This window comes from Lampris incognitus, chromosome 3 (genome assembly GCF_029633865.1).
Source record: "Lampris incognitus isolate fLamInc1 chromosome 3, fLamInc1.hap2, whole genome shotgun sequence".
Taxonomy (NCBI): domain Eukaryota; kingdom Metazoa; phylum Chordata; class Actinopteri; order Lampriformes; family Lampridae; genus Lampris; species Lampris incognitus.
Genome location: NC_079213.1, coordinates 44,201,099 through 44,219,246, shown reverse-complemented (window position 1 = coordinate 44,219,246; position 18,148 = coordinate 44,201,099).

Genomic DNA, 18,148 nt, shown 5'->3' with positions numbered 1-18,148 from the left:
AGCTGTACTTGGGGGTGCCTGGCTGGCAGTGTTGAGATGCACAGAGTAAAGCTGGTGTTGTCCTTTCAGCTGTGCTTGGTTGTGCCTGGCTGGCAGTGTTGAGATGCACACAGAGCTGGTTGTGTTGTCCTTTCAGCTGTACTTGGGGGTGCCTGGCTGGCAGTTTTGAGATGCACAGAGTGCTGCTGGTGTTGTCCTTTCAGCTGTACTTGGGGATGCCCTGGCTGGCAGTGTTGAGATGCACAGAGTGCTGCTGGTGTTGTCCTTTCAGCTGTACTTGGGGGTGCCTGGCTGGCAGTGTTGAGATGCACAGAGAGCTGGTTGTGTTGTCCTTTCAGCTGTACATGGGGATGCCCTGGCTGGAACAGAGTTGTGTTATCCTTTCAGCTGTACTTGGGGGTGCGCAGGCTGGCAGTGCTGAGATGCACAGAGTGCTGTAGGTGTTGTCCTTTCAGCTGTACTTGTGGATGCCCTATCTGGCAGTGTTTAGATGCTCAGAGTGCTGCTGGTGTTGTCCTTTCAGCTGTACTTGGGGGTGCCTGGCTGGCAGTGTTGAGATGCACAGAGTGCTGGTTGTGTTGTCATTTCCGTTGTACTTGGGGGTGCCTGGCTGGCAGTGTTGAGATGTACAGAGTGCTGCGGGTGTTGTCCTTTCAGCTGTACTTGGGGATTGCCTGGCTGGAAGTGCTGAGATGCACAGAGTGCTGCTGGTGTTGTCCTTTCAGCTGTACTTGGGGGTGCCCTTGTATGGCAGTACTGAGATGCACAGAGTGCTGGTTGTGTTGTCCGTTCAGCTGTACTTGGGGGTGCGCAGGCTGGCAGTGCTGAGATGCACAGAGTGCTGCTGGTGTTGTCCTTTCAGCTGTGCTGGGGGGTGCCCTGGCTGGCTGTGTTGAGATGCACAGAGTGCTGCTGGTGTTGTCCTTTCAGCTGTACTTGGGGGTTCCTGACTGGCACTGATGAGATGCACAGTGTGCTGCTGGTGTTGTCCTATCAGCTGTACTTGGGGTTGCCTGGCTGGCAATGTTGAGATGCACAGAGTGCTGCTGGTTGTGTTGTCCTTTCAGCTGTACTTGGGGGTTCCTGGCTGGCAGTGCTGAGATTCACAGAGTGCTGCTGGTGTTGTCCTTTCAGCTGTACTTGGGGGTGCCTGGCTGGCAGTGTTGATATGCACAGAGTGCTGGTTGTGTTGTCCTTTCCGCTGTACTTGGGGGTGCCTGGCTGGCAGTGTTGAGATGCACAGAGTGCTGCTGTTGTTGTCCTTGCAGCTGTACTTGGGGATGCCCTGGCTGGCAGTGCTGAGATGCACAGAGTGCTGCTGGTGTTGTCCTTTCAACTGTACTTGGGGGTGCGTTGGCTGGCAGTGTTGATATGCACAGAGTGCTGGTTGTGTTGTCCTTTCCGCTGAGCTTGAGGGTGCCTGGCTGGCAGTGTTGAGATGCACAGAGTGCTGCTGGTGTTGTCCTTTCAGCTGTACTTGGGGGTGCGTTGGCTGGCAGTGTTGATATGCACAGAGTGCTGGTTGTGTTGTCATTTCCGTTGTACTTGGGGGTGCCTGGCTGGCAGTGTTGAGATGTACAGAGTGCTGCGGGTGTTGTCCTTTCAGCTGTACTTGGGGATTCCCTGGCTGGCAGTGCTGAGATGCACAGAGTGCTGCTGGTGTTGTCCTTTCAGCTGTACTTGGGGGTGCCCTTGCATGGCAGTACTGAGATGCACAGAGTGCTGGTTGTGTTGTCCTTTCCGCTGTGCTTGAGGGTGCCTGGCTGGCAGTGTTGAGATGCACAGAGTGCTGCTGGTGTTGTCCTTTCAGCTGTACTTGGGGGTGCCCTTGCATGGCAGTACTGAGATGCACAGAGTGCTGGTTGTGTTGTCCGTTCAGCTGTACTTGGGGGTGCGCAGGCTGGCAGTGCTGAGATGCACAGAGTGCTGCTGGTGTTGTCCTTTCAGCTGTGCTGGGGGGTGCCCTGGCTGGCTGTGTTGAGATGCACAGAGTGCTGCTGGTGTTGTCCTTTCAGCTGTACTTGGGGGTTCCTGGCTGGCACTGATGAGATGCACAGTGTGCTGCTGGTGTTGTCCTATCAGCTGGACTTGGGGTTGCCTGGCTGGCAATGTTGAGATGCACAGAGTGCTGCTGGTGTTGTCCTTTCAGCTGTACTTGGGGGTTCCTGGCTGGCAGTGCTGAGATGCACAGAGTGCTGCTGGTGTTGTCCTTTCAGCTGTACTTGGGGGTGCCTGGCTGGCAGTGTTGATATGCACAGAGTGCTGGTTGTGTTGTCCTTTCCGCTGTACTTGGGGGTGCCTGGCTGGCAGTGTTGAGATGCACAGAGTGCTGCTGGTGTTGTCCTTTCAGCTGTACTTGGGGATGCCCTGGCTGGCAGTGCTGAGATGCACAGAGTGCTGCTGGTGTTGTCCTTTCAACTGTACTTGGGGGTGCCTGGCTGGCAGTGTTGATATGCACAGAGTGCTGGTTGTGTTGTCATTTCCGTTGTACTTGGGGGTGCCTGGCTGGCAGTGTTGAGATGTACAGAGTGCTGCGGGTGTTGTCCTTTCAGCTGTACTTGGGGATTCCCTGGCTGGCAGTGCTGAGATGCACAGAGTGCTGCTGGTGTTGTCCTTTCAGCTGTACTTGGGGGTGCCCTTGCATGGCAGTACTGAGATGCACAGAGTGCTGGTTGTGTTGTCCTTTCCGCTGTGCTTGAGGGTGCCTGGCTGGCAGTGTTGAGATGCACAGAGTGCTGCTGGTGTTGTCCTTTCAGCTGTACTTGGGGGTGCGTTGGCTGGCAGTGTTGATATGCACAGAGTGTTGGTTGTGTTGTCATTTCCGTTGTACTTGGGGGTGCCTGGCTGGCAGTGTTGAGATGCACAGAGTGCAGCTGGTGTTGTCCTTTCAGCTGTACTTGGGGGATGCCCTGGCTGGCAGTGCTGAGATGCACAGAGTGCTGCTGGTGTTGTCCTTTCAACTGTACTTGGGGGTGCGTTGGCTGGCAGTGTTGATATGCACAGAGTGCTGGTTGTGTTGTCCTTTCCGCTGTGCTTGAGGGTGCCTGGCTGGCAGTGTTGAGATGCACAGAGTGCTGCTGGTGTTGTCCTTTCAGCTGTACTTGGGGGTGCGTTGGCTGGCAGTGTTGATATGCACAGAGTGCTGGTTGTGTTGTCATTTCCGTTGTACTTGGGGGTGCCTGGCTGGCAGTGTTGAGATGTACAGAGTGCTGCGGGTGTTGTCCTTTCAGCTGTACTTGGGGATTCCCTGGCTGGCAGTGCTGAGATGCACAGAGTGCTGCTGGTGTTGTCCTTTCAGCTGTACTTGGGGGTGCCCTTGCATGGCAGTACTGAGATGCACAGAGTGCTGGTTGTGTTGTCCGTTCAGCTGTACTTGGGGGTGCGCAGGCTGGCAGTGCTGAGATGCACAGAGTGCTGGTTGTGTTGTCCTTTCCGCTGTGCTTGAGGGTGCCTGGCTGGCAGTGTTGAGATGCACAGAGTGCTGCTGGTGTTGTCCTTTCCGTTGTACTTGGGGGTGCCTGGCTGGCAGTGTTGAGATGTACAGAGTGCTGCGGGTGTTGTCCTTTCAGCTGTACTTGGGGATTCCCTGGTTGGCAGTGCTGAGATGCACAGAGTGCTGCTGGTGTTGTCCTTTCAGCTGTATTTGGGGGTGCCCTTGCATGGCAGTACTGAGATGCACAGAGTGCTGGTTGTGTTGTCCGTTCAGCTGTACTTGGGGGTGCGCAGGCTGGCAGTGCTGAGATGCACAGAGTGCTGCTGGTGTTGTCCTTTCAGCTGTGCTGGGGGGTGCCCTGGCTGGCTGTGTTGAGATGCACAGAGTGCTGCTGGTGTTGTCCTTTCAGCTGTACTTGGGGGTTCCTGGCTGGCACTGATGAGATGCACAGTGTGCTGCTGGTGTTGTCCTATCAGCTGTACTTGGGGTTGCCTGGCTGGCAATGTTGAGATGCACAGAGTGCTGCTGGTGTTGTCCTTTCAGCTGTACTTGAGGGGTTCCTGGCTGGCAGTGCTGAGATGCACAGAGTGCTGCTGGTGTTGTCCTTTCAGCTGTACTTGGGGGTGCCTGGCTGGCAGTGTTGATATGCACAGAGTGCTGGTTGTGTTGTCCTTTCCGCTGTACTTGGGGATGCCTGGCTGGCAGTGTTGAGATGCACAGAGTGCTGCTGGTGTTGTCCTTTCAGCTGTACTTGGGGATGCCCTGGCTGGCAGTGCTGAGATGCACAGAGTGCTGCTGGTGTTGTCCTTTCAACTGTACTTGGGGGTGCGTTGGCTGGCAGTGTTGAGATGCACAGAGTGCTGGTTGTGTTGTCATTTCCGTTGTACTTGGGGGTTCCTGGCTGGCAGTGTTGAGATGTACAGAGTGCTGCGGGTGTTGTCCTTTCAGCTGTACTTGGGGATTGCCTGGCTGGAAGTGCTGAGATGCACAGAGTGCTGCTGGTGTTGTCCTTTCAGCTGTACTTGGGGGTGCCCTTGTATGGCAGTACTGAGATGCACAGAGTGCTGGTTGTGTTGTCCGTTCAGCTGTACTTGGGGGTGCGCAGGCTGGCAGTGCTGAGATGCACAGAGTGCTGCTGGTGTTGTCCTTTCAGCTGTGCTGGGGGGTGCCCTGGCTGGCTGTGTTGAGATGCACAGAGTGCTGCTGGTGTTGTCCTTTCAGCTGTACTTGGGGGTTCCTGACTGGCACTGATGAGATGCACAGTGTGCTGCTGGTGTTGTCCTATCAGCTGTACTTGGGGTTGCCTGGCTGGCAATGTTGAGATGCACAGAGTGCTGCTGGTTGTGTTGTCCTTTCAGCTGTACTTGGGGGTTCCTGGCTGGCAGTGCTGAGATTCACAGAGTGCTGCTGGTGTTGTCCTTTCAGCTGTACTTGGGGGTGCCTGGCTGGCAGTGTTGATATTCACAGAGTGCTGGTTGTGTTGTCCTTTCCGCTGTACTTGGGGGTGCCTGGCTGGCAGTGTTGAGATGCACAGAGTGCTGCTGTTGTTGTCCTTGCAGCTGTACTTGGGGATGCCCTGGCTGGCAGTGCTGAGATGCACAGAGTGCTGCTGGTGTTGTCCTTTCAACTGTACTTGGGGGTGCCCTTGCATGGCAGTACTGAGATGCACAGAGTGCTGGTTGTGTTGTCCGTTCAGCTGTACTTGGGGGTGCGCAGGCTGGCAGTGCTGAGATGCACAGAGTGCTGGTTGTGTTGTCCTTTCCGCTGTGCTTGAGGGTGCCTGGCTGGCAGTGTTGAGATGCACAGAGTGCTGCTGGTGTTGTCCTTTCCGTTGTACTTGGGGGTGCCTGGCTGGCAGTGTTGAGATGTACAGAGTGCTGCGGGTGTTGTCCTTTCAGCTGTACTTGGGGATTCCCTGGTTGGCAGTGCTGAGATGCACAGAGTGCTGCTGGTGTTGTCCTTTCAGCTGTATTTGGGGGTGCCCTTGCATGGCAGTACTGAGATGCACAGAGTGCTGGTTGTGTTGTCCGTTCAGCTGTACTTGGGGGTGCGCAGGCTGGCAGTGCTGAGATGCACAGAGTGCTGCTGGTGTTGTCCTTTCAGCTGTGCTGGGGGGTGCCCTGGCTGGCTGTGTTGAGATGCACAGAGTGCTGCTGGTGTTGTCCTTTCAGCTGTACTTGGGGGTTCCTGGCTGGCACTGATGAGATGCACAGTGTGCTGCTGGTGTTGTCCTATCAGCTGTACTTGGGGTTGCCTGGCTGGCAATGTTGAGATGCACAGAGTGCTGCTGGTGTTGTCCTTTCAGCTGTACTTGAGGGGTTCCTGGCTGGCAGTGCTGAGATGCACAGAGTGCTGCTGGTGTTGTCCTTTCAGCTGTACTTGGGGGTGCCTGGCTGGCAGTGTTGATATGCACAGAGTGCTGGTTGTGTTGTCCTTTCCGCTGTACTTGGGGATGCCTGGCTGGCAGTGTTGAGATGCACAGAGTGCTGCTGGTGTTGTCCTTTCAGCTGTACTTGGGGATGCCCTGGCTGGCAGTGTTGAGATGCACAGAGTGCTGCTGGTGTTGTCCTTTCAACTGTACTTGGGGGTGCCCTTGCATGGCAGTACTGAGATGCACAGAGTGCTGGTTGTGTTGTCCGTTCAGCTGTACTTGGGGGTGCGCAGGCTGGCAGTGCTGAGATGCACAGAGTGCTGGTTGTGTTGTCCTTTCCGCTGTGCTTGAGGGTGCCTGGCTGGCAGTGTTGAGATGCACAGAGTGCTGCTGGTGTTGTCCTTTCCGTTGTACTTGGGGGTGCCTGGCTGGCAGTGTTGAGATGTACAGAGTGCTGCGGGTGTTGTCCTTTCAGCTGTACTTGGGGATTCCCTGGTTGGCAGTGCTGAGATGCACAGAGTGCTGCTGGTGTTGTCCTTTCAGCTGTATTTGGGGGTGCCCTTGCATGGCAGTACTGAGATGCACAGAGTGCTGGTTGTGTTGTCCGTTCAGCTGTACTTGGGGGTGCGCAGGCTGGCAGTGCTGAGATGCACAGAGTGCTGCTGGTGTTGTCCTTTCAGCTGTGCTGGGGGGTGCCCTGGCTGGCTGTGTTGAGATGCACAGAGTGCTGCTGGTGTTGTCCTTTCAGCTGTACTTGGGGGTTCCTGGCTGGCACTGATGAGATGCACAGTGTGCTGCTGGTGTTGTCCTATCAGCTGTACTTGGGGTTGCCTGGCTGGCAATGTTGAGATGCACAGAGTGCTGCTGGTGTTGTCCTTTCAGCTGTACTTGAGGGGTTCCTGGCTGGCAGTGCTGAGATGCACAGAGTGCTGCTGGTGTTGTCCTTTCAGCTGTACTTGGGGGTGCCTGGCTGGCAGTGTTGATATGCACAGAGTGCTGGTTGTGTTGTCCTTTCCGCTGTACTTGGGGATGCCTGGCTGGCAGTGTTGAGATGCACAGAGTGCTGCTGGTGTTGTCCTTTCAGCTGTACTTGGGGATGCCCTGGCTGGCAGTGCTGAGATGCACAGAGTGCTGCTGGTGTTGTCCTTTCAACTGTACTTGGGGGTGCGTTGGCTGGCAGTGTTGATATGCACAGAGTGCTGGTTGTGTTGTCCTTTCCGCTGTGCTTGAGGGTGCCTGGCTGGCAGTGTTGAGATGCACAGAGTGCTGCTGGTGTTGTCCTTTCAGCTGTACTTGGGGGTGCGTTGGCTGGCAGTGTTGATATGCACAGAGTGCTGGTTGTGTTGTCATTTCCGTTGTACTTGGGGGTGCCTGGCTGGCAGTGTTGAGATGTACAGAGTGCTGCGGGTGTTGTCCTTTCAGCTGTACTTGGGGATTCCCTGGCTGGCAGTGCTGAGATGCACAGAGTGCTGCTGGTGTTGTCCTTTCAGCTGTACTTGGGGGTGTCCTTGCATGGCAGTACTGAGATGCACAGAGTGCTGGTTGTGTTGTCCTTTCCGCTGTGCTTGAGGGTGCCTGGCTGGCAGTGTTGAGATGCACAGAGTGCTGCTGGTGTTGTCCTTTTAGCTGTACTTGGGGGTGCGTTGGCTGGCAGTGTTGATATGCACAGAGTGCTGGTTGTGTTGTCATTTCCGTTGTACTTGGGGGTGCCTGGCTGGCAGTGCTGAGATGCAGAGAGTGCCGCTGGTGTTGTCCTTTCAGCTGTACTTGGGGGTTCCTGGCTGGCAGTGCTGAGATGCACAGAGTGCTGCTGGTGTTGTCCTTTCAGCTGTACTTGGGGGTGCCTGGCTGGCAGTGTTGAGATGCACAGAGTAAAGCTGGTGTTGTCCTTTCAGCTGTACTTGGTTGTGCCTGGCTGGCAGTGTTGAGATGCACACTGAAGCTGGTTGTGTTGTCCTTTCAGCTGTACTTGGGGGTGCGTTGGCTGGCAGTGTTGATATGCACAGAGTGCTGGTTGTGTTGTCATTTCCGTTGTACTTGGGGGTGCCTGGCTGGCAGTGTTGAGATGTACAGAGTGCTGCGGGTGTTGTCCTTTCAGCTGTACTTGGGGATTCCCTGGCTGGCAGTGCTGAGATGCACAGAGTGCTGCTGGTGTTGTCCTTTCAGCTGTACTTGGGGGTGTCCTTGCATGGCAGTACTGAGATGCACAGAGTGCTGGATGTGTTGTCCTTTCCGCTGTGCTTGAGGGTGCCTGGCTGGCAGTGTTGAGATGCACAGAGTGCTGCTGGTGTTGTCCTTTTAGCTGTACTTGGGGGTGCGTTGGCTGGCAGTGTTGATATGCACAGAGTGCTGGTTGTGTTGTCATTTCCGTTGTACTTGGGGGTGCCTGGCTGGCAGTGCTGAGATGCAGAGAGTGCCGCTGGTGTTGTCCTTTCAGCTGTACTTGGGGGTTCCTGGCTGGCAGTGCTGAGATGCACAGAGTGCTGCTGGTGTTGTCCTTTCAGCTGTACTTGGGGGTGCCTGGCTGGCAGTGTTGAGATGCACAGAGTAAAGCTGGTGTTGTCCTTTCAGCTGTACTTGGTTGTGCCTGGCTGGCAGTGTTGAGATGCACACAGAGCTGGTTGTGTTGTCCTTTCAGCTGTACTTGGGGGTGCCTGGCTGGCAGTTTTGAGATGCACAGAGTGCTGCTGGTGTTGTCCTTTCAGCTGTACTTGGGGATGCCCTGGCTGGCAGTGTTGAGATGCACAGAGTGCTGCTGGTGTTGTCCTTTCAGCTGTACTTGGGGGTGCCTGGCTGGCAGTGTTGAGATGCACAGAGAGCTGGTTGTGTTGTCCTTTCAGCTGTACATGGGGATGCCCTGGCTGGAACAGAGTTGTGTTATCCTTTCAGCTGTACTTGGGGGTGCGCAGGCTGGCAGTGCTGAGATGCACAGAGTGCTGTAGGTGTTGTCCTTTCAGCTGTACTTGTGGATGCCCTATCTGGCAGTGTTTAGATGCTCAGAGTGCTGCTGGTGTTGTCCTTTCAGCTGTACTTGGGGGTGCCTGGCTGGCAGTGTTGAGATGCACAGAGTGCTGGTTGTGTTGTCATTTCCGTTGTACTTGGGGGTTCCTGGCTGGCAGTGTTGAGATGTACAGAGTGCTGCGGGTGTTGTCCTTTCAGCTGTACTTGGGGATTGCCTGGCTGGAAGTGCTGAGATGCACAGAGTGCTGCTGGTGTTGTCCTTTCAGCTGTACTTGGGGGTGCCCTTGTATGGCAGTACTGAGATGCACAGAGTGCTGGTTGTGTTGTCCGTTCAGCTGTACTTGGGGGTGCGCAGGCTGGCAGTGCTGAGATGCACAGAGTGCTGCTGGTGTTGTCCTTTCAGCTGTGCTGGGGGGTGCCCTGGCTGGCTGTGTTGAGATGCACAGAGTGCTGCTGGTGTTGTCCTTTCAGCTGTACTTGGGGGTTCCTGACTGGCACTGATGAGATGCACAGTGTGCTGCTGGTGTTGTCCTATCAGCTGTACTTGGGGTTGCCTGGCTGGCAATGTTGAGATGCACAGAGTGCTGCTGGTTGTGTTGTCCTTTCAGCTGTACTTGGGGGTTCCTGGCTGGCAGTGCTGAGATTCACAGAGTGCTGCTGGTGTTGTCCTTTCAGCTGTACTTGGGGGTGCCTGGCTGGCAGTGTTGATATTCACAGAGTGCTGGTTGTGTTGTCCTTTCCGCTGTACTTGGGGGTGCCTGGCTGGCAGTGTTGAGATGCACAGAGTGCTGCTGTTGTTGTCCTTGCAGCTGTACTTGGGGATGCCCTGGCTGGCAGTGCTGAGATGCACAGAGTGCTGCTGGTGTTGTCCTTTCAACTGTACTTGGGGGTGCCCTTGCATGGCAGTACTGAGATGCACAGAGTGCTGGTTGTGTTGTCCGTTCAGCTGTACTTGGGGGTGCGCAGGCTGGCAGTGCTGAGATGCACAGAGTGCTGGTTGTGTTGTCCTTTCCGCTGTGCTTGAGGGTGCCTGGCTGGCAGTGTTGAGATGCACAGAGTGCTGCTGGTGTTGTCCTTTCCGTTGTACTTGGGGGTGCCTGGCTGGCAGTGTTGAGATGTACAGAGTGCTGCGGGTGTTGTCCTTTCAGCTGTACTTGGGGATTCCCTGGTTGGCAGTGCTGAGATGCACAGAGTGCTGCTGGTGTTGTCCTTTCAGCTGTATTTGGGGGTGCCCTTGCATGGCAGTACTGAGATGCACAGAGTGCTGGTTGTGTTGTCCGTTCAGCTGTACTTGGGGGTGCGCAGGCTGGCAGTGCTGAGATGCACAGAGTGCTGCTGGTGTTGTCCTTTCAGCTGTGCTGGGGGGTGCCCTGGCTGGCTGTGTTGAGATGCACAGAGTGCTGCTGGTGTTGTCCTTTCAGCTGTACTTGGGGGTTCCTGGCTGGCACTGATGAGATGCACAGTGTGCTGCTGGTGTTGTCCTATCAGCTGTACTTGGGGTTGCCTGGCTGGCAATGTTGAGATGCACAGAGTGCTGCTGGTGTTGTCCTTTCAGCTGTACTTGAGGGGTTCCTGGCTGGCAGTGCTGAGATGCACAGAGTGCTGCTGGTGTTGTCCTTTCAGCTGTACTTGGGGGTGCCTGGCTGGCAGTGTTGATATGCACAGAGTGCTGGTTGTGTTGTCCTTTCCGCTGTACTTGGGGATGCCTGGCTGGCAGTGTTGAGATGCACAGAGTGCTGCTGGTGTTGTCCTTTCAGCTGTACTTGGGGATGCCCTGGCTGGCAGTGTTGAGATGCACAGAGTGCTGCTGGTGTTGTCCTTTCAACTGTACTTGGGGGTGCCCTTGCATGGCAGTACTGAGATGCACAGAGTGCTGGTTGTGTTGTCCGTTCAGCTGTACTTGGGGGTGCGCAGGCTGGCAGTGCTGAGATGCACAGAGTGCTGGTTGTGTTGTCCTTTCCGCTGTGCTTGAGGGTGCCTGGCTGGCAGTGTTGAGATGCACAGAGTGCTGCTGGTGTTGTCCTTTCCGTTGTACTTGGGGGTGCCTGGCTGGCAGTGTTGAGATGTACAGAGTGCTGCGGGTGTTGTCCTTTCAGCTGTACTTGGGGATTCCCTGGTTGGCAGTGCTGAGATGCACAGAGTGCTGCTGGTGTTGTCCTTTCAGCTGTATTTGGGGGTGCCCTTGCATGGCAGTACTGAGATGCACAGAGTGCTGGTTGTGTTGTCCGTTCAGCTGTACTTGGGGGTGCGCAGGCTGGCAGTGCTGAGATGCACAGAGTGCTGCTGGTGTTGTCCTTTCAGCTGTGCTGGGGGGTGCCCTGGCTGGCTGTGTTGAGATGCACAGAGTGCTGCTGGTGTTGTCCTTTCAGCTGTACTTGGGGGTTCCTGGCTGGCACTGATGAGATGCACAGTGTGCTGCTGGTGTTGTCCTATCAGCTGTACTTGGGGTTGCCTGGCTGGCAATGTTGAGATGCACAGAGTGCTGCTGGTGTTGTCCTTTCAGCTGTACTTGAGGGGTTCCTGGCTGGCAGTGCTGAGATGCACAGAGTGCTGCTGGTGTTGTCCTTTCAGCTGTACTTGGGGGTGCCTGGCTGGCAGTGTTGATATGCACAGAGTGCTGGTTGTGTTGTCCTTTCCGCTGTACTTGGGGATGCCTGGCTGGCAGTGTTGAGATGCACAGAGTGCTGCTGGTGTTGTCCTTTCAGCTGTACTTGGGGATGCCCTGGCTGGCAGTGCTGAGATGCACAGAGTGCTGCTGGTGTTGTCCTTTCAACTGTACTTGGGGGTGCGTTGGCTGGCAGTGTTGATATGCACAGAGTGCTGGTTGTGTTGTCCTTTCCGCTGTGCTTGAGGGTGCCTGGCTGGCAGTGTTGAGATGCACAGAGTGCTGCTGGTGTTGTCCTTTCAGCTGTACTTGGGGGTGCGTTGGCTGGCAGTGTTGATATGCACAGAGTGCTGGTTGTGTTGTCATTTCCGTTGTACTTGGGGGTGCCTGGCTGGCAGTGTTGAGATGTACAGAGTGCTGCGGGTGTTGTCCTTTCAGCTGTACTTGGGGATTCCCTGGCTGGCAGTGCTGAGATGCACAGAGTGCTGCTGGTGTTGTCCTTTCAGCTGTACTTGGGGGTGTCCTTGCATGGCAGTACTGAGATGCACAGAGTGCTGGTTGTGTTGTCCTTTCCGCTGTGCTTGAGGGTGCCTGGCTGGCAGTGTTGAGATGCACAGAGTGCTGCTGGTGTTGTCCTTTTAGCTGTACTTGGGGGTGCGTTGGCTGGCAGTGTTGATATGCACAGAGTGCTGGTTGTGTTGTCATTTCCGTTGTACTTGGGGGTGCCTGGCTGGCAGTGCTGAGATGCAGAGAGTGCCGCTGGTGTTGTCCTTTCAGCTGTACTTGGGGGTTCCTGGCTGGCAGTGCTGAGATGCACAGAGTGCTGCTGGTGTTGTCCTTTCAGCTGTACTTGGGGGTGCCTGGCTGGCAGTGTTGAGATGCACAGAGTAAAGCTGGTGTTGTCCTTTCAGCTGTACTTGGTTGTGCCTGGCTGGCAGTGTTGAGATGCACACAGAGCTGGTTGTGTTGTCCTTTCAGCTGTACTTGGGGGTGCCTGGCTGGCAGTTTTGAGATGCACAGAGTGCTGCTGGTGTTGTCCTTTCAGCTGTACTTGGGGATGCCCTGGCTGGCAGTGTTGAGATGCACAGAGTGCTGCTGGTGTTGTCCTTTCAGCTGTACTTGGGGGTGCCTGGCTGGCAGTGTTGAGATGCACAGAGAGCTGGTTGTGTTGTCCTTTCAGCTGTACATGGGGATGGCCTGGCTGGAACAGAGTTGTGTTATCCTTTCAGCTGTACTTGGGGGTGCGCAGGCTGGCAGTGCTGAGATGCACAGAGTGCTGTAGGTGTTGTCCTTTCAGCTGTACTTGTGGATGCCCTATCTGGCAGTGTTTAGATGCTCAGAGTGCTGCTGGTGTTGTCCTTTCAGCTGTACTTGGGGGTGCCTGGCTGGCAGTGTTGAGATGCACAGAGTGCTGGTTGTGTTGTCATTTCCGTTGTACTTGGGGGTTCCTGGCTGGCAGTGTTGAGATGTACAGAGTGCTGCGGGTGTTGTCCTTTCAGCTGTACTTGGGGATTGCCTGGCTGGAAGTGCTGAGATGCACAGAGTGCTGCTGGTGTTGTCCTTTCAGCTGTACTTGGGGGTGCCCTTGTATGGCAGTACTGAGATGCACAGAGTGCTGGTTGTGTTGTCCGTTCAGCTGTACTTGGGGGTGCGCAGGCTGGCAGTGCTGAGATGCACAGAGTGCTGCTGGTGTTGTCCTTTCAGCTGTGCTGGGGGGTGCCCTGGCTGGCTGTGTTGAGATGCACAGAGTGCTGCTGGTGTTGTCCTTTCAGCTGTACTTGGGGGTTCCTGACTGGCACTGATGAGATGCACAGTGTGCTGCTGGTGTTGTCCTATCAGCTGTACTTGGGGTTGCCTGGCTGGCAATGTTGAGATGCACAGAGTGCTGCTGGTTGTGTTGTCCTTTCAGCTGTACTTGGGGGTTCCTGGCTGGCAGTGCTGAGATTCACAGAGTGCTGCTGGTGTTGTCCTTTCAGCTGTACTTGGGGGTGCCTGGCTGGCAGTGTTGATATTCACAGAGTGCTGGTTGTGTTGTCCTTTCCGCTGTACTTGGGGGTGCCTGGCTGGCAGTGTTGAGATGCACAGAGTGCTGCTGTTGTTGTCCTTGCAGCTGTACTTGGGGATGCCCTGGCTGGCAGTGCTGAGATGCACAGAGTGCTGCTGGTGTTGTCCTTTCAACTGTACTTGGGGGTGCGTTTGCTGGCAGTGTTGATATGCACAGAGTGCTGGTTGTGTTGTCCTTTCCGCTGAGCTTGAGGGTGCCTGGCTGGCAGTGTTGAGATGCACAGAGTGCTGCTGGTGTTGTCCTTTCAGCTGTACTTGGGGGTGCGTTGGCTGGCAGTGTTGATATGCACAGAGTGCTGGTTGTGTTGTCATTTCCGTTGTACTTGGGGGTGCCTGGCTGGCAGTGTTGAGATGTACAGAGTGCTGCGGGTGTTGTCCTTTCAGCTGTACTTGGGGATTCCCTGGCTGGCAGTGCTGAGATGCACAGAGTGCTGCTGGTGTTGTCCTTTCAGCTGTACTTGGGGGTGTCCTTGCATGGCAGTACTGAGATGCACAGAGTGCTGGTTGTGTTGTCCTTTCCGCTGTGCTTGAGGGTGCCTGGCTGGCAGTGCTGAGATGCACAGAGTGCTGCTGGTGTTGTCCTTTCAACTGTACTTGGGGGTGCGTTGGCTGGCAGTGTTGATATGCACAGAGTGCTGGTTGTGTTGTCCTTTCCGCTGTGCTTGAGGGTGCCTGGCTGGCAGTGTTGAGATGCACAGAGTGCTGCTGGTGTTGTCCTTTCAGCTGTACTTGGGGGTGCGTTGGCTGGCAGTGTTGATATGCACAGAGTGCTGGTTGTGTTGTCATTTCCGTTGTACTTGGGGGTGCCTGGCTGGCAGTGTTGAGATGTACAGAGTGCTGCGGGTGTTGTCCTTTCAGCTGTACTTGGGGATTCCCTGGCTGGCAGTGCTGAGATGCACAGAGTGCTGCTGGTGTTGTCCTTTCAGCTGTACTTGGGGGTGTCCTTGCATGGCAGTACTGAGATGCACAGAGTGCTGGTTGTGTTGTCCTTTCCGCTGTGCTTGAGGGTGCCTGGCTGGCAGTGTTGAGATGCACAGAGTGCTGCTGGTGTTGTCCTTTTAGCTGTACTTGGGGGTGCGTTGGCTGGCAGTGTTGATATGCACAGAGTGCTGGTTGTGTTGTCATTTCCGTTGTACTTGGGGGTGCCTGGCTGGCAGTGCTGAGATGCAGAGAGTGCCGCTGGTGTTGTCCTTTCAGCTGTACTTGGGGGTTCCTGGCTGGCAGTGCTGAGATGCACAGAGTGCTGCTGGTGTTGTCCTTTCAGCTGTACTTGGGGGTGCCTGGCTGGCAGTGTTGAGATGCACAGAGTAAAGCTGGTGTTGTCCTTTCAGCTGTACTTGGTTGTGCCTGGCTGGCAGTGTTGAGATGCACACAGAGCTGGTTGTGTTGTCCTTTCAGCTGTACTTGGGGGTGCCTGGCTGGCAGTTTTGAGATGCACAGAGTGCTGCTGGTGTTGTCCTTTCAGCTGTACTTGGGGATGCCCTGGCTGGCAGTGTTGAGATGCACAGAGTGCTGCTGGTGTTGTCCTTTCAGCTGTACTTGGGGGTGCCTGGCTGGCAGTGTTGAGATGCACAGAGAGCTGGTTGTGTTGTCCTTTCAGCTGTACATGGGGATGCCCTGGCTGGAACAGAGTTGTGTTATCCTTTCAGCTGTACTTGGGGGTGCGCAGGCTGGCAGTGCTGAGATGCACAGAGTGCTGTAGGTGTTGTCCTTTCAGCTGTACTTGTGGATGCCCTATCTGGCAGTGTTTAGATGCTCAGAGTGCTGCTGGTATTGTCCTTTCAGCTGTACTTGGGGGTGCCTGGCTGGCAGTGTTGAGATGCACAGAGTGCTGGTTGTGTTGTCATTTCCGTTGTACTTGGGGGTTCCTGGCTGGCAGTGTTGAGATGTACAGAGTGCTGCGGGTGTTGTCCTTTCAGCTGTACTTGGGGATTGCCTGGCTGGAAGTGCTGAGATGCACAGAGTGCTGCTGGTGTTGTCCTTTCAGCTGTACTTGGGGGTGCCCTTGTATGGCAGTACTGAGATGCACAGAGTGCTGGTTGTGTTGTCCGTTCAGCTGTACTTGGGGGTGCGCAGGCTGGCAGTGCTGAGATGCACAGAGTGCTGCTGGTGTTGTCCTTTCAGCTGTGCTGGGGGGTGCCCTGGCTGGCTGTGTTGAGATGCACAGAGTGCTGCTGGTGTTGTCCTTTCAGCTGTACTTGGGGGTTCCTGACTGGCACTGATGAGATGCACAGTGTGCTGCTGGTGTTGTCCTATCAGCTGTACTTGGGGTTGCCTGGCTGGCAATGTTGAGATGCACAGAGTGCTGCTGGTTGTGTTGTCCTTTCAGCTGTACTTGGGGGTTCCTGGCTGGCAGTGCTGAGATTCACAGAGTGCTGCTGGTGTTGTCCTTTCAGCTGTACTTGGGGGTGCCTGGCTGGCAGTGTTGATATGCACAGAGTGCTGGTTGTGTTGTCCTTTCCGCTGTACTTGGGGGTGCCTGGCTGGCAGTGTTGAGATGCACAGAGTGCTGCTGTTGTTGTCCTTGCAGCTGTACTTGGGGATGCCCTGGCTGGCAGTGCTGAGATGCACAGAGTGCTGCTGGTGTTGTCCTTTCAACTGTACTTGGGGGTGCGTTGGCTGGCAGTGTTGATATGCACAGAGTGCTGGTTGTGTTGTCCTTTCCGCTGAGCTTGAGGGTGCCTGGCTGGCAGTGTTGAGATGCACAGAGTGCTGCTGGTGTTGTCCTTTCAGCTGTACTTGGGGGTGCGTTGGCTGGCAGTGTTGATATGCACAGAGTGCTGGTTGTGTTGTCATTTCCGTTGTACTTGGGGGTGCCTGGCTGGCAGTGTTGAGATGTACAGAGTGCTGCGGGTGTTGTCCTTTCAGCTGTACTTGGGGATTCCCTGGCTGGCAGTGCTGAGATGCACAGAGTGCTGCTGGTGTTGTCCTTTCAGCTGTACTTGGGGGTGCCCTTGCATGGCAGTACTGAGATGCACAGAGTGCTGGTTGTGTTGTCCTTTCCGCTGTGCTTGAGGGTGCCTGGCTGGCAGTGTTGAGATGCACAGAGTGCTGCTGGTGTTGTCCTTTCAGCTGTACTTGGGGGTGCCCTTGCATGGCAGTACTGAGATGCACAGAGTGCTGGTTGTGTTGTCCGTTCAGCTGTACTTGGGGGTGCGCAGGCTGGCAGTGCTGAGATGCACAGAGTGCTGCTGGTGTTGTCCTTTCAGCTGTGCTGGGGGGTGCCCTGGCTGGCTGTGTTGAGATGCACAGAGTGCTGCTGGTGTTGTCCTTTCAGCTGTACTTGGGGGTTCCTGGCTGGCACTGATGAGATGCACAGTGTGCTGCTGGTGTTGTCCTATCAGCTGGACTTGGGGTTGCCTGGCTGGCAATGTTGAGATGCACAGAGTGCTGCTGGTGTTGTCCTTTCAGCTGTACTTGGGGGTTCCTGGCTGGCAGTGCTGAGATGCACAGAGTGCTGCTGGTGTTGTCCTTTCAGCTGTACTTGGGGGTGCCTGGCTGGCAGTGTTGATATGCACAGAGTGCTGGTTGTGTTGTCCTTTCCGCTGTACTTGGGGGTGCCTGGCTGGCAGTGTTGAGATGCACAGAGTGCTGCTGGTGTTGTCCTTTCAGCTGTACTTGGGGATGCCCTGGCTGGCAGTGCTGAGATGCACAGAGTGCTGCTGGTGTTGTCCTTTCAACTGTACTTGGGGGTGCCTGGCTGGCAGTGTTGATATGCACAGAGTGCTGGTTGTGTTGTCATTTCCGTTGTACTTGGGGGTGCCTGGCTGGCAGTGTTGAGATGTACAGAGTGCTGCGGGTGTTGTCCTTTCAGCTGTACTTGGGGATTCCCTGGCTTGCAGTGCTGAGATGCACAGAGTGCTTCTGGTGTTGTCCTTTCAGCTGTACTTGGGGGTGCCCTTGCATGGCAGTACTGAGATGCACAGAGTGCTGGTTGTGTTGTCCTTTCCGCTGTGCTTGAGGGTGCCTGGCTGGCAGTGTTGAGATGCACAGAGTGCTGCTGGTGTTGTCCTTTCAGCTGTACTTGAGGGTGCGTTGGCTGGCAGTGTTGATATGCACAGAGTGTTGGTTGTGTTGTCATTTCCGTTGTACTTGGGGGTGCCTGGCTGGCAGTGTTGAGATGCACAGAGTGCAGCTGGTGTTGTCCTTTCAGCTGTACTTGGGGGATGCCCTGGCTGGCAGTGCTGAGATGCACAGAGTGCTGCTGGTGTTGTCCTTTCAACTGTACTTGGGGGTGCGTTGGCTGGCAGTGTTGATATGCACAGAGTGCTGGTTGTGTTGTCCTTTCCGCTGTGCTTGAGGGTGCCTGGCTGGCAGTGTTGAGATGCACAGAGTGCTGCTGGTGTTGTCCTTTCAGCTGTACTTGGGGGTGCGTTGGCTGGCAGTGTTGATATGCACAGAGTGCTGGTTGTGTTGTCATTTCCGTTGTACTTGGGGGTGCCTGGCTGGCAGTGTTGAGATGTACAGAGTGCTGCGGGTGTTGTCCTTTCAGCTGTACTTGGGGATTCCCTGGCTGGCAGTGCTGAGATGCACAGAGTGCTGCTGGTGTTGTCCTTTCAGCTGTACTTGGGGGTGCCCTTGCATGGCAGTACTGAGATGCACAGAGTGCTGGTTGTGTTGTCCGTTCAGCTGTACTTGGGGGTGCGCAGGCTGGCAGTGCTGAGATGCACAGAGTGCTGGTTGTGTTGTCCTTTCCACTGTGCTTGAGGGTGCC